Source organism: Talpa occidentalis, unplaced genomic scaffold (genome assembly GCF_014898055.3).
Source record: "Talpa occidentalis isolate TD23 unplaced genomic scaffold, MPIMG_talOcc4v2.1, whole genome shotgun sequence".
Classification (NCBI taxonomy): domain Eukaryota; kingdom Metazoa; phylum Chordata; class Mammalia; order Eulipotyphla; family Talpidae; genus Talpa; species Talpa occidentalis.
Window position 1 is genome coordinate 29,561,472 of NW_026555331.1, and position 23,782 is coordinate 29,585,253.

Sequence of the window (23,782 nt, forward strand, 5' to 3'; positions counted from 1 at the left end):
CTTTTGCGGGTTCTGGAAATGTCGCTGGGGTTGACAAGCAGAAGAAGTTGCAGTGGCTTTTGAGAGGACATGAGTGGCCACCACAGCCAGACAGGAACATGTGCTGCCACTCTATAAACATTGGTTGACAGAATCAACAAGGCAAATGCTTCTCTTCTTCCCCAGTGGAGGAGGTTGGAGGGAAGGGCACTCAGACGTCCACCTGAGGTTTTCAAGCCGTTCCTAAAGGATTCACAGAAGGCTCTGGGTTAGTTCAAAGCGGCCCCCTCCCAACTGTTGACACTGCCCTGGAGCTTTTCCGCTGCAGCCCCCAGGGTCCCCTCGTCAGCAGAAGGTGCCCTAGGCTGAATCTGACCTCTCCACGACCGGAATATGCAAACAGATGGAGATTACTAGTGTAGCGAGACTAAAACCTGGGCGATGAGCCAGGACGAGGGGCCACGAGGGACATAAGCCAGGTCACTGGGCACGGTGGGGGCGTCCACTACACCTGCAAGCCCTGCGCTTCGGCCTGGCCCCCGGTGCACCGGCAGCCCAGCCCCCGGGAGGAGGTCTTCGGGGTAGGGGTGGGGGTCTGCGGGGGCTCGGAGCGAGGCTGGGGAGGGGAGCGGCCGGCGGCGATACTGTCCAGGGGGAGGCGGGCGGAGGGAAGGCGCTGCCTGCGCCGCGCCTCGCTCCGACACAGACGCCGGGAGCGGTCGAGGCGGTGAGTCGCAGCGTCTTCTCTCTGCTCCTCGGGAGCCAGAGCACAGTCGAGTTGAGATGCGAGTGGGTGTGCAGCGCGGGGTGCGGGGAGTGGCTGCTGGGGGGTGGGTACCGGCGCGCTCCGGGAGCGGCGGGTGCAGGAATGGTTGTGAGGCGCGAGCAGTCCTGGGTGGGGACCCGATCTCTGCAGCCCTTCCCTGGGCTGTTGACCCGGTCAGGTCCCTATCCTTTCCCTAGTGCCTCTCAGGGAAAATTAGACAAAAGCCCAAGACCCCCAGGCTGGCTGCAGAAGAGGAGTGAGCAACTTTGCAGAGGGACGCGCGCAGGAGCGCGGGGCCGGCTGGATGGGGGCGCGCTGTGTCGGAAGGGGGCGTTCGCGCACCTCCCCAGGAACTTCTTGTGCATCCCTCTTGGCGGGTGGGGGGTGAGGGTTGGGGTCGTGGGCGCTAGCTGGTTCCCCGCTTTGCGACCTCCATCCGCAGCGGCGGCCGAAGGAGGCACGTGCGAGGGGTGGGTGTCTGGGGTGGGGACTTGGTGAGCTGCCGAAGACGCCAGTACAAGAGGAGGCAGTGGTCTGCACTTTGGACTCTGGAGCTGAGAGATCTGTGTCTCTTACCGCAGGGACTCGGGAAGGGGTGTGCTGGGGAGATGTGTTTGAGTGTTTTTCAGTGCATGCCGATTTATTTTTAGCTCCCAGAGAAGCAGGATGTGCAAAGTGGGTTGTATCAGCCCGGGAGGGGCAGGAGGTCTCCCTGTCCGCAGGAAATACACAAGTTTCTAGCTGCAGATGCTTGCTTTAACTTTCAAGCCTGGAGAAAAAGCCATTTGGAGCTCTGAAAGTCTCCCCGCCCCGCCGAAGGCCACTTTCTTCCTGTGGGGCTGTCTGAGGCTGCAGGCCTGGCGGGCCCAGTGTGAGTCTGGGCCAAACGATGGTGAATATTCTGTTCCGTAGGCAATACCTACCTTCAGTGTCAGGGCTTCCAAAGTCTGCCTGGTGAGGAAGGAAGCCACACGATCTTGTTAGTTTCCCTAGTTCTGACTGATTTGAAAATAACAGAGCTTATCAGCTGTATTACCAAGAGCAGGGGTCACTGTGAGGTTTCTCAGACCTAACTGGCAATGCTTGTGAGGGGTTTTTTTTTTTTTTTTTTTTTTTTTTAATCCCAACTTGGAGAAGAAGCCTGTGTTTGAGGGTGAAATGCAGGATGCAAGGACCGCAAAGCAGAAGGGATTGCTGGTGTAATGGTGGGAGTGTGGGTGTTTGGGGGATATGGTTGGGGTAGGTACACACTTGGGGAGGAGCTTCCTTCAGAGGAAGAAGTTCAAGAAGCTGAAACCCAAATGTTCAGCTTCCCCAAGGGCAGACTGTGGTGGAGACTGCACTGGAGTCTCCATTTCAACCATTTAGTGCCTCACTGTAAGTGTGCCAGGACAGTGGGCTGTGAGGAGATGGATTCTGTAACCAGACTAATCCAAAGCCAGGCTTGAGATCTGGTGGGACAGGGCGACTAGCTCCTGAAACTTGTACTCCTTGCTTCACCTCTTTGTTTTCTGATCTGTGGTAAGAGGTTTATAATGGGTACCAAATCTATCTCAGGCTTGTCGTGAAGATAAAATGAATTCCTAAGCAGAAGGTGCTTCCCAAGTGAGTGCTGCATAAATGTGAGCTCTCACTATTGCTCTTGTTGTTCTTGTGTGCCCCCATCTCTCTGTTCTTACTGTCCCTGATTTAGTTTATAACCCCATCGCTTCTTGCCTGAATTGCTCCAGGTGCCTTCACACCAGGATCCTTGCTCTGAATCAGAACATTCTTACTCCAATTGCTTCTCTAAATTGTGACTGGAACTCTCAATTTGAGAACAAAAATCGAAGTCATTCAGTCTGCTTAATTTCCTTCAGAGACTTTCTGTGGCTTTCAGGCTATAGTTTGAACTCCAGGGATCGTGACGACCCCACCTTTATTTTCTTACCAGCCTCATCTCCAAAGCCTCTCCCTGTGTAACCCTGGCCTAAGCCACTGAGTCCCAGCACTTGTCATCTACCTTTCCTTGCCTGGCTAACTCCTGTGCATTTTTCTACTAAACTGCAGCAAGGCAACTTTCCAGCAGAAAAGTTGGCATCCCCTGCCCTCCTTGCCCCCCCCACCCCGCAACTGATTGAGCTGCCCTTTGCCTCATGCTGCCTTATTACCCTGTGTAGATCCCCCATCACTTTGCACCATCATCTCATATCAACCATCCCTACCTGCAAATGCTTTGAGAAACGGATTGTGATTGTCAGTAAAGGTTTTTTGAATGAACCAATGAACTTCAATCAAAGTTCATTTAGTCCTTTTCACTAAAGTCAGAGAATATTAGAGAGGGGAACCAAACCAATCTTTATATATATTACTTTATAATTTACAAAAAAAAAAACAACTTTGGGAAACATTAGGGAATCAAAGAAAACAAATCAGAGTGAAAGAGATGTGGCATATTATCTTGGAACCATTTCAAAGGTATTTTTTAATTGCAAGCAGTAGAGAACTGTAGGGACCTGAACTCTTTCCTTATTTCCTTCATAAAAAGCTTGGGCATCTCAGATTTGATTGGTGGGGGTGTAGAAGTTCAGTTCTTTGAAGGAGTCTAGCAATGAGTTTGGTTCTGGAGGCAGAGGTGAAGGCCGCTACGTGCGTGTGCTTTGCAGCTTTGCTTGGGCTGTGGCTTCCCTGGGAGAGGGCTTTCAGCTTGTGCTAGGCTTGGTATGATGAGAATGGGAACTCTCCTGTCATCAAAGCTCCCCAGTTACTTTTTAGGCAATTCAGCCTGTTCCATGGGTGTGCTTCTGACTGAAGCAGCATTGCCAAGTGTTCATTATTGGGCTTTCAGGGCCCTGCAGAGAGATTAGATGGAGCCTGGTTCTCTGGGACAGCCTCTGAGTCTGGGCTCAAGGTTCTAAGGCAGGGAGTTTTATACAGCTGAGAGAGCAAAAATGCTTTTTGCATTTTCAAAGGATTGTAAACAAAACAAGTAAAAACACAGAGAAAAAAATGTGTGAAAGAGACCATATCTAAAATATTTACTGCCTATTTCTTTATTAGAAAACTTTGCCATGTTGTTCTGGAACTGAGACAACTGGTTTCATTTTGCATGTCATCTCTGATTGATTGGTAGTGGCTGCCTGGAGAGCTGAAGGCCTCCCCAGCCAGGCTGAGCAGGAGAGTGTGCTAAGGTCAATTAGTGATGCCTGCCAGGGTGTGGGATTAGGAAATGGAGGCAGACAGGTTTTGCCCTCATCATTCCTATGTCTCTGACTCCATGACAGAGTATCATTGAAGGACAGTGAAGACAGAAGTCACACACAGAGTACATGAATTAAAAGTGATTCCTAGAAGAAGCTAGCAAAACTTTCTGCCATAGCAATAAACACTACAGTTAACATTAGCGGCTTCCATTTATGGTGTGTACTATGTATATACATGAGGTTCTCATTTAATCGCCATTAAAACTTAATTCAGGAGATAATTTAGTTTAAACTCAAATCTGTCACAAGTGTCAGGGATCCCAAAGTTCAAACTATTTAAAGTGTCACTCAGCATAATGTCTTCAAGGCTTGTCCATGTGGTAGGATAGCTCAGAATGGCCTTTTTTTTTTTTTTAATATTTATTTATTTATTTATACAAGAACCAGGGTACAGGCCAGATGTGCAGGAGGGTGAGAGGATTCACCAGAGACAGAGTGGAAAACAGAACAGGCAGACTGACGAAATACACTGCTGAGGGGAGCAGTGGGCGAGACAGGAGAGGTCTGCTGCACCTTGTGGGACCTTTGCCAGCTGGCTGGCCGGGGCTCGAACCGGTGCTGCAGAGGCTGCGGATAGCTTCACAGCTCTGTGCTCAACTGCCTGCGCAACCAGGGGAGGCCCAGCCTTTCTTTTTAAAGCTGAATAAAATTCCATTGTATTCATACAATGGGAAAACATGCCCTGCTTTTCTAAAGTTCTCCTTTAGTTTTATAAAAGGCTCCTCAGAGTACCTGCTTTTGCTAACCAAAAGGAATCAGAAGAAGATGATCCCTTTTATGACAAAAATTGAAAAGCAAAAACAACATTAGGATTTGTTTTGCAGCATAGTAAAGGCAGGGGAGTACCCTGAGCAGTGGGAGTGGCACTCCCAAGTTTCTCCTCTGGGAACTGCTTTATACAGACTCTGTTTATTGGATCATTCCTGCTTTTACTGTAGGTTAGTGTTAGTTTACATTGTGTTATTTGGTATGACTTGGTAGGTTATTTTTTGGGTCTTGGAATGCTCAAATAATTTTCCATAAAATAATAGTAATTGCCTCTTGCTTTAGGCCATTTTGTCTTACCAAAGGTTTAGGGAAGGTTTTATGAAATAAATGCTCTACGGTCTAATAGTGGGTAAATTTTTACCATTTTTGTTTATCCATTCATCTGTGGATGGACACCTGGATCATTTTCATCCTTTGGCTATTGTGAATGATGTTGCTATGAAGATGAGCACACAAATATATCTATTCAAGTTCCTGCTTTCAATTCTCTTGGGTAACATTATATCCAGAAATGGAATTGCTGTGTCATATGGTAATTCTATGTTTAACTTTTTGAGGAACTGCCATGTTGTTTTTATATTCCCAGCAACAATGTACAAGGGCTCCTGTTTCTCCATAGCTTCTCCAACATTTGCTATTGTATGACTTTAAAAAAAGCCATCATAGTAGGTGTCAATTTTTTTAATATGCTCATAAAGATAGTTTGGGATTGAATTGTGAAGAACAGTGAGAGAGTGAATTTTATTCAGGGAAGCACCAGGAGCTTTTGAATATTTGTTGTGTGTGTCAATGGCATGCTCAGAAGGAGCCTGAGATTAGAGAGAGGGGAGAAGAGAAAGGCAGCACAGGAGTTTGGGGGTTATTTTAAATATGGGGTGAAGGAGGGCCTGCTAGCTTACCCCACATCTACATGACTGAGGATATTATATTTATCATCACACTAAATGCTCTGGACTTGGGGAAGTAAGATAAATATGGCACTGGGATATTTCCTAGTCGAATGTGCCTTAGACACACTGAATGCTGTTGCGAACCTTAGTGATAATAATGCCTATGTGCCCTTCCTATGAACAAGGCAGTGTTCTAAGTACTAATTCAATCAGTCCTGATAAACTCTTTGAAGGGTGTATTTGCCAGGTTCCCATAAAGAGGCAGGGGACATACTCAAAAAGGTAACACTGAAGAAAATTTAACAAAGCAACTACTTACAAAGATGTTGATAAGGTTAAGGGAAATCACCTAAAGTGGTTAGCAGAGCACACAAGGCTTTTCTACCCCAGGTCTGAAAGGGTGATGTGACAGCAGTTTTTAGACTTGCTTTTTAGTAGAGGACCATGGTCTGGCAGGGAGGCACCAGGTGAATAATTCCTGAACATTCTGTTCTTCCTGCTGTGATCTCCTGCTGATGTTTCCCAATTGGTCACATTAACTAGGAATACCTTGCTAGGAATTGCCTTGTACATAGAAATCAGCCTCACAGGGGCAAGAACTGAGTGGAGAAGGAGGAGGGTAGACCTGGAGGAACATGAAGAGAGAATCCAGCACCAAGGAGCAAAATGTTTACCTTGTTTTACAGGTACGGAAATTGAAGCATCAAGAGACTGAGTGACCCCCTCCCTAAGATCAGTAGTAAGTTGTGGAGCTGGGATTCGAACCCCAGAACACTTTATTTCCTGTACATTCTGTTGGATCTGGAGTTTTTTTTTTAAAGATTTATTTATTTATACATGCAAGAACTGGGGTACAGGCCAGAGTTTTTGGGGGTGAGAGGATTCACCAGAGACAGAGTGGGGAACAGAACAGGCAGATCGACTGAAATACACTGCTGAGGGGAGCAGTGGGCGAGTCGGAAGAGGTCTGCTGTGCCCTGTAGGTCACCTCCCGGGCCGGGGATTGAACTTGTGCTGCAGTGGCTGTGGTGAGCTTCATAGGTTGTGTCTTAACCCCTTGTGCTACCAGGGAGGCCTCTGGATCTGGAATGTTATACTTCTCCAGCCCTGGGTGTTTGAGTCTTTGGGAATAATCTGATTTGTACAAACTTGGCTTGGCTGTTAAAATGTAGAGTAGGTGACTATCCATATACCTTTTTGTTCCCTCACCAAATGACAACATGTATTTCATAAGCATGTTTCACAACTGATTGATTATATTTAGATAAAAATACTTTCTATATAAAGGACTAGGATGACAACCTGTCCTTGAAACACATGTGAAAAAGATGTGTGACTGGTTTGGTTTTTAGTTGAAAGCCTCAAAGGAGTTGACAGGATAACCTGAGTGTTTAGATATTAATGAGCCCTTGAGCTGCGTTAGAGAAAGAATGTTCTGGTGAAGGAGATGGTGGTGCCCTTTGTGTTGTCCTGACCAGACGCAGTGCATGGTCAGTGTCCAGCATGGTGGGGTGTGCAGCCACCTTCCGAGGCATGACAAGGGACTCTAGCCTGAAGAGTCTGTGGGAGCCCAATTATTATGGTCTCCAGCTACATGAAGCACTGTGATGGGGAAATTACCTATTCTGGGGCCAGCACTAGCCTTCTGTTGAAAATAGAACATGCTGTTTTGAAAGGCCTCATATTTTCCATCCCAGAGGTTGTAAAGCTGAGGCCACAGGTGAGAGATGTGGCTTAGGGCTTGTATTCACTTCCTGTGGCCATTGTAACACATAACCACAAACAGGGTGGTTTGAAACAACAGAAATATATTTTCTCACTGTTCTGCAGGCCAGAAATTAAAAATCAAGGTCTTGGCAGAGCCGGGCTTCCACGGAGGCTCTGGTGGAGAATTCATGCCTTTTCTGTCTTCCAGGGGCTGTGGGCATTCCCGCGTGTGAGGTGGCATCGTTCTCAGCTCTGCCTCTGTGGTTACTGGCCTCCTTTTCCTCGCTGCTCTTTGTCTCTTACAAGGACATTTGTCACTGGGTTTAGGGGCCACTTGGATAATCCAGGATGGTCTTATTTCACGATCCTTAACTTAATTGCATCTGCAAAGATTCTTTTTCTAAATAAGGCCACATTCATCTGTTATAGGATCTTAGAATGTGGACATGTTTCGGGGGGCATTACCTTTCATGAGTGTACACTGCAACCCTTGAGCCTCTGATTCTGTCAGTGTCCCTAGATTTAATCTTTTTTCTAAGAATTTTTTATTAATTTTTTAAATTTTTTACATCATTGTTCATTTTTAAAGAATATTTGCTTCCTCCCACCCCCTCAGGTGGAGTCCCCATAGAGTTTCCTTCACCAATGCACCTGTGCACCATCACCTCAGTCCCCTGTGCTTCTCCCTCCCTCCCTCTGATCCCTCTCCTGCCTCCTCCCCTAGGTTTAATCTTCTACCTGGATTCTAGGATCCTTGATATAGCTGAGGTTTTAGAAATGCTTTTGATTAGATGTTGAAATTCATTCTCACTTTAAACAACAAAATGAACAAAACATTTAAAATCTACAATGCCTTGCCGCGCAGACCTCTCCTGCCACCCGCTGCTCCCCTCAGCAGTGTGCTTCAGCCCTTCTGCCTGCTCTGCTCCCCGCTCTGGCTCTGGTGAATTCTCTCACCCTCCCGCGCTTCTGACTGTACCCAGTGCATGTATAAACAAACAAACAAACAAATAAAGAAAGAAAGAAAACATGCCTCTATAAAAAAAAATAATAAAAAAAAATAAAATAAAATCTACAATGCTTGATTTCTGAAATGAATGGGTGAGTGAATGAGGCTGTCAAAAGCCCGGATGATCCCTGCCTCAGCTGGAAGTTTTGTGTGCTTTGCTTAGCCCAACAGGCTTGGAGGAAATAAATCAGAGATTCATTTGGCTTCTCACCTGGGACTTTCCTGGGTGCTTTTAAAACTATAACTCTTTGGAGAAAAACTGAGGATGCTGGAATCTTTCAGGGAAGGAAAACAGAAGCAGGAGAGGCTCAAGTTTCAGAAAGCGTTGGCTTCCAAATCTGCTTGGTAAATGTTGCTGGTCAATCAGCTAGACTTACACTCATGTTGTTTTTGACACAGCAGTTCCCCCTTATCCACAGCTTTGCTTTCAGAGATTTCAGTTATCCACAGTCAAATGTGGTCCCAGAATATTAAGATAGAGGTATCCTTCATGTTTGGAAAGTTCAAATTATGTCACTTTGCTTTTACAAAAGACTTACGTTAATGTCTGTTTTCACTAACAACAGCAACAACAAAAATCCCAAGAGGATCTTTCGTTTTTATGGCAAAAAATTAGGAAATTTGTTTTCAGCATTTTTCAGCAGCCATTCTAGAGTCTGTGTTATTTGGGGGGACTGGGCGCTCTTGACATTTTTTCATATAAATGACTGCTAATTAATTGCTTCTTTGCTTGACACTGTTACGTCTTATGAGAGGTTTCCGAGGGATGCTCTGCTTTCGGCTGGCAGGGGAGACCTGCCCCAGGCCTATGTGCAGCATGATGCCTGCATGACCTCAGAACATGCTCAGAACAACCCCAGAAGTGAAGAACTATCATTATGCTCATTTTGCAGATGAGATGACTCACTCAAAATCATTCCAGAGAACGCAAAGGCCTGACTCCCAGCACACGCTCTCCACTGCGGTGATGTGGACGCACTGCTTCCCGAGCGTCCAGCCCTGCAGGAGTTGCTGCCGCAGCCATGCGTGGCCATAGTCATCAGCTTCTCTTTCTGCTCTGTAGCTCCGCAAGGTGTGGCCAAGCCCTGGCAATGAGCTGCCAAGTCAGTTAGGGCCCAGGCAGGAAATAGAGAGGGCTCTTTCGTGCTGCTGAGGAGGCCTATTGAAGAGGCTATTGTAAAGAGAGCAATAAAGAGTTTCAGAAAGTCATGAAGGACAGTGCAATGGCAGGAAGCCATTATCCACCCTTGGCAGGGAAGAAGTAGTAAAAGAAACCCCATTGGGGTGACTGCATAGAGAGGAGTCTGGCAGGTGGCCTACTATATTGAGTTCCAAACTGGCAAACAAAGTCAACCTGGAGCAGGGAAATAAACCCCCTACCGTGACCTCCCTCCCATCCCTCCAACAGTGGGCTGGACCTACCGTTGGGCAAATTGTACCAGAAATCAGAGGGCAAAGATGGCCCTTGATGCTGATGATAGAGATCAGCCTCTTGGGGCCCAGAACCAGGGGAATGAAGGAGGGAAAGAGGGGTAGCCAACAAGAGATGTGCCCGGTTTGGCCTTGTGTTGTCCTGAGGTCAAGTGAATTGGCCTGTCACTCCCTGGGGGTAGGGAAAGGTGTTAGAGAAGCCAAGGGGAGCCATTTTCAGCCCACACATGAGGCCAGGGCCAGTTCACGGCAAGTGACGGGTATCATTTTAGACCACTCCTGGTCTCATGCTCTGCTGATATCATCTTGAAATTCCTAATTTTCTATTCAATAATAAGGGTTCTACTTTTTAAAAAATTTGTTTTGACTTAGGGTTCTTAGAGTCTTATTTATATGTTAATTTACTTTGAAATAAATAGGCTTTTTAAAATTGAGGTAGCATCAGTTTGTAACCATGTATGTGGTTTAGAGGTGTAGGCTCACACCCTTTGGGTGTATGTTACCACTCCACCACCCCAACAAGGCGCCCGTAGCCCTCCACTGTAGTCCATTGTGCTCCTGCCCACTTTGTTCTCCCTCTCCACCTCTCATAGCCTCAGTTCCACAGTCAGATTTCTAGGGTTTGTTGTTGGTTTGGTTTATATGCCCCCGGTTCCACTTTCATTTTGCACTGGGCCTCTGGTCTTGTGCAAGGAAAACCATTTTCCCCCCATCTGTTGAGACAAATTCTGTAAGCATCATAGTATTCCAGGTACACTATTCAAAACAAATGGTTCCAAAGTTAGTAGTAGCCATAATAACAGTGATACAACAGAATGGATAACCATAAAATGCAGGGACATTTTACCTAGTATTCTTTTCTCTTTTCCTTTTGAAGTCAAATTGCAAAGTGGCAGAGAAACCAAAATTAGCTGCCCCTGGGAGAGAAACAAACCTTAATTACAACTACCTCTCCCGTAGCACAGAAGGAATGGATTTTGGCTCTTGCCCAAAAAATGTGATCAATGCAGATTACCAGACAGAATAAATTTTGCCCTGTAGTGAACTTTCTTGTTTTACCCTACTTGATGGGCTATAGCCGTCAGATTAGCCAGGTACTTGCCAAAGTTAACCTCGACCTTGTCTTGAGTCTTGTGTCTTGTGTGCCTGTACTTCAGTACAGAAGTTCCTTCTTATGCAAGGGAATCCATTCCAAGGCCCCCAGTGGATGCCTGAAACTGCAGATGATGCCAGACCTTTTATATATACACCATGTGTTTTACTATACAATCACATCTATGATAAAGTTTAATTTCTAAATGAGGCATGGGAAGAGATTAGCAGCAATAGCTAACAATAAAATAAAACAGCTGTAATAATATATTGTAATTAAAAGTTATGTGACTGTGGTCCTTTTCTCATTCTCTTAAAATATTTGTTTCCCCCATTTTCTGAAAGTAGAGTGTGCCTATGGAATCTTTTGTACATAAGCCAAAATAGTGTAAAGCAAAGAAGCAAATACCATTAATTTACAGAGACTTTTTTTGAGCATTTCCAGACCCCACCAAATAACTTACCAATTCATATCAAATAACACATAAAACGGTAACCTAACATGCAGTCAAAGCAGGAGTGCTGTGGTACTTAATAGCCTGTACAAAATCATTCCCAGAGAAGGAGCTTGGCAGGACTACACTTCTTACTCAGGTGCATGCCTGTCTCTTGAAAAGCTGCTGCAAAACAAATTCTGAAAGCTATTTTTGCTCTTTCCTACTTGTTGTGAAAGGAAAATCCTCTTTGGACTTCAAGTTTGCATTGCTTTTATGGAAAATTTGGCTAGTGTTTTCACTAACCAAAAGAAATCCAAAGAAGCTGTAGCAGGGGTTACCTGGTGATGGTGGTTATGGTAATTCCTCAAGTAGCCAAATTGCTTTCACTTTTAGTTCTATGGAGTGTTCCACTTGAGGGGATACTCTGACTACTTAGTCTCGAGTTGAAAGAAGGCACTTACCGTCTTGGATACATTAGTGATTATCGTTTTTTCTCTGTTGTTATTTCTGTCTTCTCAAGTGGTGTTCTGGAGGTCAGGGATTCTGTTTGCCCATTTTTTGTACTAATCTAAGTTCTAATCTAGTACTGAGCATACTGTGAAGGGGTCAAGTTAGAACGTTTTGTCTAAATATAAGGTGGCCACATAATTTACTGTTCATGCCAGAATTCTTTGTTAGTGAAAGAGGAGTGCTTTTAAATAATTGCACCAAAACAAGAGACACAAATAGGGACTAATCTAGGAGAAAAGGACCTGTAGTCACCCTACTGAACTTGGACTTACAGTTTTTCAAATAAATTTAAAACTGCCAGCCTGGCATCTTCAGTATTAATCCATTTTTGGTTTATGAGATAAAAATATGATATTTTAAGAACATATGGAAAAAACTTGCTGGTCGTCTTGTGAACGTTCATCTTTGGTCTGTTTTACCGCCAAATTATTTATGGGGGTCGGGGAGATGGGGACTTAAGGCAGCCCAAATAATTGGCTTTCTTAAAATTTACTATTTATTAAGGTAATGATATCCCTCCTAAGTTTTAAATAAATTGATATTATGATACAATTCTCAAAAAAAAAGTAAGGAAAATATAATATGTTTAATACTTCAAGGGGGTGATTGGCCTGTATTTGAGGCAATGAGAGGGCTCCTTAACCTTCATGTCTTATTACCCTACTTTATCCTGAGTACCTAGTTACAAAAATTTCTTCTGTTCCTATCTTACCGCCATCTCTATATATTCTTCTAGTTATTGTTCTTCATGCAATGGTGATCATTTCTGTTCAAGAGATGGCAAAAATAGATTTGTATGCATATATATTTTCCGAACATCTTTGTCTTTGTATTTCTGGTTGCCTAGGTGACATTTCCAAGAGAATGCATGCTAATCTGTTATTACTAAAGCAGAGATAAGATGGAGGCTATTTTTAGGTCTTTCTATACCTTTCTTTTACTCCACCAGACCACTTAATTAGTTTATTTTTCCTGTTTCCATGATTGGAAGGCCATGTACAACTTCCTCTTGCTCTAAGTTGGAGACTGGCTAACTTTTTGAAAATTGATATAGTAATTGGGTACCTTCTTCATTCAGAATTACTAAATCTGCATTTGTAGTCTATTTGTTTGTTTAATTGATAACAGTTGTTTTTCTTATAGATTGTTCAAGCCACACTTGGGCAAATGATGTTTTTGGCATAAAGAAAAAGCAATGCAGAGTTATCTGCGATTCTGTAGAACAGCCACTCGAGCTGGATTAAACTTGCTTCAGTTTTAGGGCTGCCACTGTTAGCTGTGCAACCTCCAGGAGCTTGTGTCTTCAGGTGACAAGCAGGGAATAAATGGCACCTGCTTTACTGGGGTGTTTAGATGGGCTCACACTTGTCTGCATGAGGTACAGTGTCCTGCCTACAGAAGCCATGTCACTTTCGTAACAAAGGTATAAATGCACCACCCTTCAGAAAACAATTTCTTATAAGATATTGCAAATTCCTGAATTTGCTAAAGAGATAAATTAGGGGGAGCATTATTCTCTTCACTAAATTTTTTTTTGCTTTTATGAACATTTCAGAGAATGTCTTTCAATGGTGTGTTCCCTTGGTGTTACTTCAAGTAGTTTTGAAATTAAAAATCTCTGTCACCCCTGTGCTTTTAGAAACAGAAGTGAGTATTATCACCCATAATTCAGTGAGAGCCAGTGTTAATACTTGGGATTTTAAAAATTATTTTTATGTAAAGATTTATGTGATGATATGTATGGTACATATCTCTGTGGAGTCATGCAGAGGGTTTGTGTGTTTATCTCACCAATACATGAACTTGAAGGGAAATATTAATATTTTGCCTAATTCAGTTTTAGGGGTAGGGCTTGAGGCTCAAGGATGGACTGAGAGTATCAGTTTGGATTATATGATGTGCATGCACAGACACATACACTGCACATGTTTCTTTAGACATGTGATCTAAACTTTCTAGTAGGACATGAAGTAAGAGCTTTTTTTTCTATTTTTTTTAAAGATTTATTCATTTATGCATATGAGAACTGGGGTACAGGCCAGAGGTGTGGGGGTGAGAGGATTCACCAGAGACAGAGTAGGGAGCAGAACAGGTGGCATGACTGATACACTGTTGTGGGGAGCAGCGGGCAAGCCAGGAGAGGTCTGCTGCATCATGTGGGTTGCTCCCTGGCTGGCCGGAATCGAACTCGTGCTGCAGTGGCTGTGGATAGCTTCATAGGTTGTGTCTTAACCCTTATGCCAACAGGGAGACCCCTAAATTGAGTCTCTTTCTAAAGGCTATCAGTATTCTGCATTGCGCTTATGCCCGCTGCCTTGAAAGTCCATCAGCAGGTGACATTTTCTATTGAGCTAGTTTTGTGGGTGCACTGGATGCTGCATCCTATTCCAAGAACTACTGTAAGGTGCTCGAAACACCCAAGGACTTGACTGATGCATATTTTATATCTGAGATGGGTCTGGAGATCTGTGGTGTCAGTGTCTCCTATTTCTAAACATACTTTTCAACCCCAGTTTCTCTTCCTTTGGACATTTAGGTTATTCCTTTGGTCAACCAGGCTCTAAAAATAAACCTAGAAACTGTGAGAGTTTTTCCCCTTGGCTGATTGATGTGTGTTTTTGTGTATCCCAAACTGTGCTGTGTAACTATTTACTTTTGCATTATGTATAGCACTTAGCAACCAGCAGTGGAAATGAAAGCTAAGAGGACAGGCAGTCCCTGACTGAGCTGGGGAAGCAGTCAGCCCAAACCTCAGAGAACTCTCCTTCCGTCCTCCATCCCTGTGCTGTCTGGTCCCTGGTCCATTTTACTGACCTCAAGGTCTTGCTTTTTGCCCTCTGCTGTCTCTGCTGGTGGTCAAACGGGGACAAGAAGATGGGAGAAGAAAGGGCCCCTCCTGCCTCTATCCTCACTCCTCTGAGTTCCCTTCATTGGTCGTCCTGGATGGGGGAGGGGAGGGAGCGCAGGCCTTGGCTGTTACTGATAAAGTCTTGGCATCCGTGACAGTCTTGTAGGTCGGAAGCACAGGACACAAGGTCTGTATTTGGAACACTGAGATGCATTTCCAGAAAGGAAGGTCACAAGTTGTGACTAGACAGTTCAGGACCCCCAGGACAAAGCTATGTGTGCTTCCTTAGGAACTGTGAGGTTAGGATGGCTCTTTATTTTAGGATGACACTGTTATAGGGGGAGAATACATAGATCCTAAACATTCCAGGTTGGGATGGAACTTAGAACACGATTGCTTGTAAGTCCAACGACTGACTCTGAAATCAAAAAGTGGCTTATCCCCAAGTGGGAAGGTCCTCTTGGCTGGGACATTGGCATCTGGGAGGTGTGTCCAGCCCTTCTTCCTCTGCCCTCTGCTGAATGGGGTAGTTCTCTAAGTTTTAGGATAGCAGTTGTACTAAAAAACCCACATCCCGATTCTACCAAAAGAAAGGAGGAAGAAAGATGTCAGGGTTGTAGATTTTATTCCTTGATTATTGTCTTTTAGCAAAGAATTCAAAACCTTATTTTTTTTTTCCTTAAGAAATCAAACTTCTGTTCTTTCTTCGGGATTCCTACTTGCCTCTTATTCTTAATGAATATGGAGAACAGTTCTGAATAATATGCTTGTACATATGTGCACATGTATATAGACACACACACACACACACACACACACACACACACATATATATATATATATATTGCTGTGGGAATAGAGAATTTTTTTCCTAAATAAAAAGTCTTTGAAAAGTGATTATATCTTCTTTCTTCAGCAAAATCAGTTTTGGTTTTTAAGGACTGAAAAGCATAGAAGTAATTGCTTGTTTTTAACTATCTCCTAAATCAGGAACATTGATGCCAGGGGAGGTTAACTAGCAGGCCCTCGTGTTTGCAGTTAGTTTGAATCTCTGTAACCTCAAGTCTGGAGCAGGGGTAGCATGTGTGTGGCTGTAACACTGTTCTGAAGCAATGCTTATCTCTTTACTGACTGCAGGCCCCCTGAGAGCCGGATTAAAAATGTCCCCTCAGCTGCCAAAATGTCTTTCTCTGCTTTTCACTTTCACTTGATGATGCAACTGTTACTTGGTTTCATGCTGGTTTGAGGTTCTCAATTGTAGACAACAGAACCTACTCTGTCTAACTTACACAGAAAGGGAAATTTTTATTTTTATGTTATTTGTTTTTGTCTCCAAAACTGCAGGTTTATTACAAAAAAAGGAAAGGGGAGGAAAGGATGCTTGCACAGACACAAGCAGGCAGAAAGAGCTGCCTCTTTTTTTTTTTTTATAAAGATTTATTAATTTATGCATACAAGATCTGGGGTACATGCCAGAGATGTGTGTGTGGGTGGGGGGGGGTGAGAGGATTCACTAGAGACAGAGTGGGGAACAGAACAGACAGATCTACTGAAATACACTACTGAGGGGAGCAGTGGGCGAGTCAGGAGAGATCTGCTGCGCCATGTGGGTGGCTCCCTGGCTGGGGATCGAATTTGTGCTGCAGAGGCTGCGGATAGCTTCATAGGTTGTGTCTTAATCCCTTGCACCACCAGGGAGGCCGAGAAAGAGCTGCCTCTGAAAAATCACAGCTTTGTGAAAAGAGATGCCTGCATAGACATAGGCGGGAAGTCTTGGGATGAGAGGTACAGAAAGGGGATTTTAAAAAGAACATTAAGGAGCTTGTAGAAGTCCCAGGAGGATGGCAGGAGGGGCTCATCCTGTATGAACAGAGACCCAAGCTCAGTGTGTGGGGGGGGTGTGTCACACCAGGGTCTCACTAGCGTCACCAGTGGTGTAATTTGTGTAGTGTTCCTGCTGCGTGACTTCCAAGTCTGATTCTGGTCTCCTCAAAATTCACTTTATTTTTTTCTAGCAGAGAATGGAATAGAGTGTGTTTGGAAGAAGAGAAGTGGCCACAGCAGGGTAAAGTCGTGTGAGCGTGGAGGGAAGGCGTGGTGTGCGTTGTGTGAAAGAGCTGTGCTGTTCGTCTGAGCCGGGTTTTCCAAGGCCCTCTGAACCTGCATTTTCTAAGAGCCTCCACTTACTAATTTGGTTTCCCAAAAGGGGCTTCAGAGAAGAATAGGAGCATATCTTGATCTGCCTTATAATATGCTTCTCACATACATTAGTTGGCCTTTTGGTTTATCATTCAGTGTCTTGAGTGTTTGGTTGGTGTGACTCAGTCCCCCAGAGTCTCATTAGCCCTGAAGGAACTGATATCATTGAATTCCTGAAAGTGCAGGGCTAAGGCCCTGTGCTAACCGCTCAGCCACAGACTTGTGAGGTCCAGCTAGAAACAGAGAACTTTCTTTCTTCCCTCCTTGCTCTTGCCTTTAAACCTTCACATGTGATGAGTTGAACTCAAAACAGACCCTGACATACTGATGGGAGATGCACACTAAATGCTTCTTGAAGGAGTGAAGTGTACTTGTTGCAGAAATACAGTGGGCAGTGGGCTGGCGGGGGCTGGGTGTGTGGGGGTGGGGGTCATGCCCTGGAAGCAGGGATCGGGGTTCTGGTCCCTTCTGCTTTCAATGTGCCTTTGGACAAACCATCTAATGGAGCCTCAGATGCCTTATCTGTGCAAAGAAGATAAAATCTTTCCTTAAGGAAGGCAGAGGAGGTCTGAATGCCCCTTTGTTGTCTCTGGCCCTAACACTTAAGTCCTAATAAGATGACTGCAACCAGGGCTGAGGATATTTTGGCACAAAATATTTCCTCCAGGTGGAACCCAAGAGGAGCTAGAGAGTAGATTCTGCCTTCTGCCCTCGAACAGTTTCACATTTACTTTCCTTGCTGCCCCATTTGAAATGTAAGCTAGGTGGTTGGGTGAAGTGCTAATGGTGGGGAGAATGAATGGACACAGTTTTCATCTGTTATGTGCTGTCCCAGTCACAATGTGGAGCATAAGAAGGTGCTCAATAATCACACGCTAGATTGAAATGACTATCACTGCCTAATAATCAATTAATTCAAATTGCACTTTTACAGTAAAGCGCTTATTTGCTTTATCTACTGAATAAGAATAATGAGATAAACACAAATAAAAAATAAAATTGGTTATTTTGAAGAAGAGGGGGTGTGTTTTAAGAGCTATTAGTTCTGTCCTAGAGATGCATTTATTTAATAATGACTCATGTTAGTTTATTCTGTTTATTTATTTTGAAATCATCACTGCCTGCTGCCCAACTGCATGAGGCAGAAAATTTTACATTGATTGTGTTTTAAAATTCAGGCTCTCACAGTCCCATTTGCAAGAGTTAGGGGTGTTCGGACTGCTAAGCTGTTCTTCGTGTGATTTAGATAAATGCTGCTCACATCTTTATTCTACTATTTCTTCAATGAAGCATTCATTTCTTGTCTGAGACTAATATGGGAATTGGTTAAACTGGCCAATGAATGAACAGCCTATTCTTAACATGTGCAAGAATTCTAAAGGTTCTCATTTTAGATACACAAATGCAAAACTAAACACATTAAAAACACCCATTTCTACTTGTCTAGCTTCCTAGGAGAAGGTTGCAGTTGTGATGTACTCCTAGGCCTTTTTCATGGGTTTATAGTCTGTCCACACAGCCTGGAAAAGTCACTTGCCCACACAAGCTGATGCTGTTCAGGACTTGGCTTGCCCCTTGGGTGAGGTGTCCTTCTACATGAAGAGAATGCTGTTAATTCACTGCCCTCAGCAAAGGTGTATGCAGGAGGCCTGCAGACATGATTTATTGGATCTGTAGTGATTTTTAAAACTATTTATTGTCACCTTAAATACTGTGGATTTTAAACTTCTCTTGAAATCATAAAAATAAAAAAATCATAAAAATTTGAAGGTTCTCTTAGAAAACATGTCTCTAATACCAGATCTGCTCCCATGTGGCAGAGTGGGCTGAGCACTGCCTATTTTCTCTTGAGAGGACACAGGTATACCTGTTTCCCTGACTCCCCACTCTTCTGCTGTCACAAACCTGTCTGCTTCACTCACCCACAGGCCTGTCTGCCCCGAAGCATTTGCAATTTTTCTTGGGGTAAAAGATATGTGACATGAACTGTGCCATTTTAACTATTTTGTGCAGATCAGTGGTATTAAGTACAATCACATTATTGTGCAATCATCACCACCATCGTCTCCAGAACCTTTTCATCTTTCCCCCTTGGAACTCTGGACTCATAAAACAAGTGACTGCTCCTCTCCCCCGCCCCTTGGCAATCCCCAGCCTACATTCTGTCTATGCCTTTATATTAAAATAACTTGTCTCAGTGAAATCATTTAATATTTGCACTTCTGTGGCTGACTTATTTCACTTAGCATAATGTCTTCAAGGATCATCTATACTGTCGCATGTCTTAGAAGTTTATTCCAAATAATCCCTTGTGTTCTATCATTTTTAAAATCCATTCATCTGTCCATGGACACAGGTCGCTCCCACCTTTGGCTGTTGTGAATAATGCTGCCATGAACAGGGGTGTATAAATATCTGTTCAAACCCTCAATCATTTGTGTTTTTTGGCAATTTCCCAGCTTTGCTCTTGTAGCTGCAGATTTGCTTGTTTCGCTGGTGTCCCCAGGGAAAGCACTGCAGGGCTGGGCTTTGGCTGAGTGAGGGAACTTCTCTGGGAAGCCTTGAAAACCTTAGTTAAGACATAAAGATGATTTAGACTTTTAAAAATTATAAAACTGCTTACTGTGGCATTTTCAAAACTTAATATCACATTAATAAAAATTCCCAGAATAACATTTTGTGATGTATTCAGTTTTAAATTTAGTTATGAAAAACTCCTGTTTGAGAAAGACATTTGCAGTGTATTTGGTTTTCTTGATCTGAATGAAACTTGTTCCTCTTGCTTCAGGGCACTATGTATGTTAATGAGACCTTTAGCTTGTGGGTTTGATAAATGGGAAATAGGAAAATAATTTAGATTTTATTTCTGAATTTTTAGGTAGGATTAAGCTAGGAAAAGTAATTTTTTTTCACTGAGTGTTAAATGGAAAGGTCAAAATAAATTTTGACTCTTCTCTTTGAGAGATTACTATTTCTGATTTCCTTTTTTTTATAAATGATAACGTCAGCCTAAATGTCATTATTTGATATAGGCGTATGAAAATTCCATTTTATTATTATTTTGTGAACAAAATCTTGATGTCAGTACAGAATTTTGGTTTTTTGGTTTTTCAGCGAGATACTGGGCTATAATTTGTACTGCTAATATTTATTTATTACTTTGGACTAATGCAGTTGATGACATAACTTTTTGAAATAAAAAATGATTTTACATTGCACAGAGAACGTTAAATTTTTTTGGAAAGCATTTTACAGAAATTGAAAAGTATGAATTTACAATTTGATGTGTAAATCACAAATCTTTCTATTCTCTTTAGAAAAGCCAAGCCCTTTGTGGCTTCTTTCCTACTGTTTTGCTGCCTAACTATAGCTTTAGTGCTTTCTTAAAAGCTTTGTGATTGCATTTCTTTTAGTGTTTTATAGCTTGGACTTTTAAACTAGCAAACCTTCAACTAAATCACTGAATTTCTATTTTATTATTTTCAACTTGCTTGCTGTTTTAAGAGACTATGCTAATCTTTGTGTGTATGGGCACACTTTTCATTTCGAATTGGCTTAACCACCAAATCATATTTCAAGGACAAATTCCATAGCTTGATAGAAATCAGTTGTCTTTTGTGTAGTACCTATCTCTTCCTATTTACTATTTTAAAACTAATATGTTTAAAGTTTAGTACATGCAGGGACAGGCTCTTAACGTGAATCTCTTGTCCTGTTAATTAAGTGTGTTGTAGTTTAGAATGTTCTTTTCACCTATCCCCTACCCTCCGTCTGCAAAGTTATCTTTTGTAACTCTGTTAAGAATTGACTTTTCTGTGATAAATCTTGGGTAGTTTGGACTATTGTGGCATGGATTTAATGATTTCACTATCAAGACTGTTTAATTTGCAAGTGACATATGTAACTCAAATTGTTTGAACAAAAGAGCTCAAATAATTGAAAATTCTAGGAGGGAAATCCAGACCCATTTGGGGTAAGGTGTTCAAATAATATCAGGAAACTGCCTTTCTCATACTTTATGTCTTTTATCTCTGCTTTCATCTGTATTGATAATTCTCAGCAGGCTCTCTCCATGTGGAGGTCAAAATGGCCACCAGCTTCTCCAGGCATACATCCTCTTCATAGTAGTCCTACAAAAAGAGCAAAATTTGTGTTTTTTAGAGGGGATGAACCAAGCCTTAAAAGAAGAGTGTAGGATGTCAACATATTAGGGGAAATCATCGAGGGAGGGCAGGGCCCAGAACTGCAGGAAGTTGTTAAAATCCTCAGGCCCAAAGGCATCAGGGGAGGAATAGTTCCTAGTACCAGACAGAGCCTTAGTTATGGAGGAGGGAGGCTGATGAGAACGCACCAAACTGTGGCCTGGTGGGGAAGACAGGAGGAGAGTAAAGGCGCCATTTTCTCTTTTTTCTCTCTCTCTCTTTTTTTAAGATTTATTTATACAAGCACTGGGTACAGTCAGAAGCGCAGGAGGGTGAGAGGATTCACCAGAGCCAGAGCGGGGAACAGAACAGACAGACCGATGAAATACACTGCTGAGGGGAGCAGCAGACGCGGCAGGAGAGGTCTGCACGCCATGTGGGACCCTCGCTGGTGGCTGGGGGTTGAACCGGCGCTGCAGAGGCTGTGGGCAGCTTCGCAGCCCAGCGCTCAACCGCTGCGCCACCAGGGGAGGCCCAACCATTTTCTCTTTCATTCTTTTTTTTTTTTTTTTTTCATTCTGACATCCAAACTTCTGCTGTTCTTCCCTTTGCCTGAACCCTGTTGACACCTTAATCTTGGTCACCTAGCCTCCATCATTGTGAGAAAATAAATATCTGCTGTCTGCATAGAGGCGGAACTTTATAAACCCTGGCTGGAGAGGGGTGTATGAATGTAGACAGGAAAAGGCCCTTAACTGAGCTCTGCAACAGGGAGGGGTGAGCAGACAGGAGTGAGCAATATTGGTGAGAAGCTAGTGGTCACCATTGTGAGTGCCCTTGCAAGGTGACTTTTGATCTTTAACCTGTAGGCCTATTTTGGACTCATTCCTTGGACTTAGTTGTCTTGTAAGAGTCTTCTTTGAATCCATGTTTTGTATGTTTGTATGTCTGCCTTGGGGTACTTGCTCACTTGACCACTACTTTCGTTTATTAGAGGTTGGGGTACACATTGTTCACATTTTACTGGGACTGAGGGATTTCTGGGACATGGAACCTCCATTGCTAAAGCCAGGGCATTCTCAGACAAACCAGGATGAACTGGTCACCCTAGTAAGAGGATCACTCTGGCAAGATTTATTTCATGTGTGTTATAACTATAGTTAGAATTACCATCTTTGAAATGTTGATTTATTTCTGGAAACTATCTAGAAATGGATATTTCCACTGTGAAAAAGGCCTAGTAATGAAAAGTAAGTTTGAGATTTTTCAGTTTTTTATCAGAAAAAAACTGATAACAATAACATTGTTATCAATATTTTCTTGGCTTAGGTTTGTATTATTAATAATTTCATACATTCCAGGCTGTACATTTGGAATAATTATCTCTCCAATAATTCTAAGCATTCGTTTCAGTTAATTGAATCCTTTTAATGAACTTACTAACAGTATCTTTTTGGCATTGTGTAAAATGCAAAATTGAAGCCAGCCTATTCACTATTCATTGGGTTTTAGTTAGTGCAAACCTAACAGATGTTTAGGGCTAAGTTGGTTGACTTTTCATGGCCCCATGCTGAGTAGAAAAAATCAGGTCCTTTTGGTGTTTGGATGCAGTAAGTAGGACTCCTGCTCACCATCCTGAACACTTGTTATTTGTTCACATCTCATTGGCCTTGCTCGGTCCAAGCCGCCCACCATACCCGGTTCTGCCTCCCTCTCTCCATCTGCTACCCTTCATCTCTCTCATTCCCCTCTGTGCCTTCCTGAACTGGGCAGGAAATAGTATCGGACACATTCCTGGCTCCATCTGACCAGTGCACAACCCCCAGGAAACCTGACATGGGCTTACTGTATACTCAACTGAGCATGTGTTCCTGCTAAGGCCAAAACATCCCAAAGTCAGGATTAACTTCTAAGATTAATTTCCTAGGGCTGCTATAACAAATCACCACACACTTGGAAGCTTCAAATAACAGAATTTTATTCTCTTTATAGCCCTAGAGGTTAGAAGTCTGAAACCGAGGTGTCAGAAGGGCTATGCTCCCTTTGAAGAGTCCAGGGGAGAATCTTCCATTGCCTCTCCCTAGCTTCTGGTGGTCACTGAAAATCCTTCATATTCTTGGTTTGTGGACACATCACTCTGTCTCAGTCTCCATGTTCACATCATGCTCTCCTCTCAGTGTCTTTCTGTGCCCACATTTCATGTCTCTAAGTCATTGAATAGGGTACTCCCTAATCCAGTTGACCTGATCTTAATTTGATTATATTTCCAAAGACCTACTATCCAAATAAAGTCCCAGTCATGGGTACTGGGAGTTAAGACTTCAGTGTATCATTTAGAAGGACATAATTCAATGCACAAGAACTTCTTGCTTGATTAAATCCGACGAAGATGAACATTTGTTCATCAAGGGGCATGGTGTAATTAGCCACACACTCAAGATAACAGCAGTTGCTAACTTCTAGGAGAATGGAGGTAGTAGAAACAGTATAGGTTGGCAGACAGATGTATTTCATCCTAGTCCTACTGCTTGTTTGAGAGGGCTGGGCAAGTCACTTACTTTTATTTATATGGTGAGCACATTTTATATCCATAGTACAGAGCTATTGTGAAGTTCATAGAAAATGACTTACACAAAACTTCTGGCACAGTGCTTGCACAGGCTAAGTGTTCAGTTACTTCCCCTTTCAGTTGAGCGTACATGTAATATAAAGCATTATGCAAATGAAGTTGCAACATTCTCTATGCTCTTCCTAGCATTTAA

General features: G+C 43.2%; 1 protein-coding gene across 2 annotated transcripts in view; it reads left to right on the forward strand.

Moving 5' to 3' along the window:
- Window positions 1-667: 667 nt before the first annotated feature.
- NCALD (neurocalcin delta) overlaps window positions 668-23,782 on the forward strand; it is a 348,584-nt gene continuing 325,469 nt past the window's right edge. The window contains exons 1-2 of one of the 2 annotated variants that reach the window (XM_054692056.1): window positions 686-706; window positions 6,332-6,384. The gene's annotated coding sequence lies outside the window, so the exon portion shown is untranslated. Of the gene's footprint in view, window positions 707-6,331; window positions 6,385-23,782 lie in introns of both variants that reach the window. The other variant, XM_054692055.1, reaches the window with a different exon arrangement.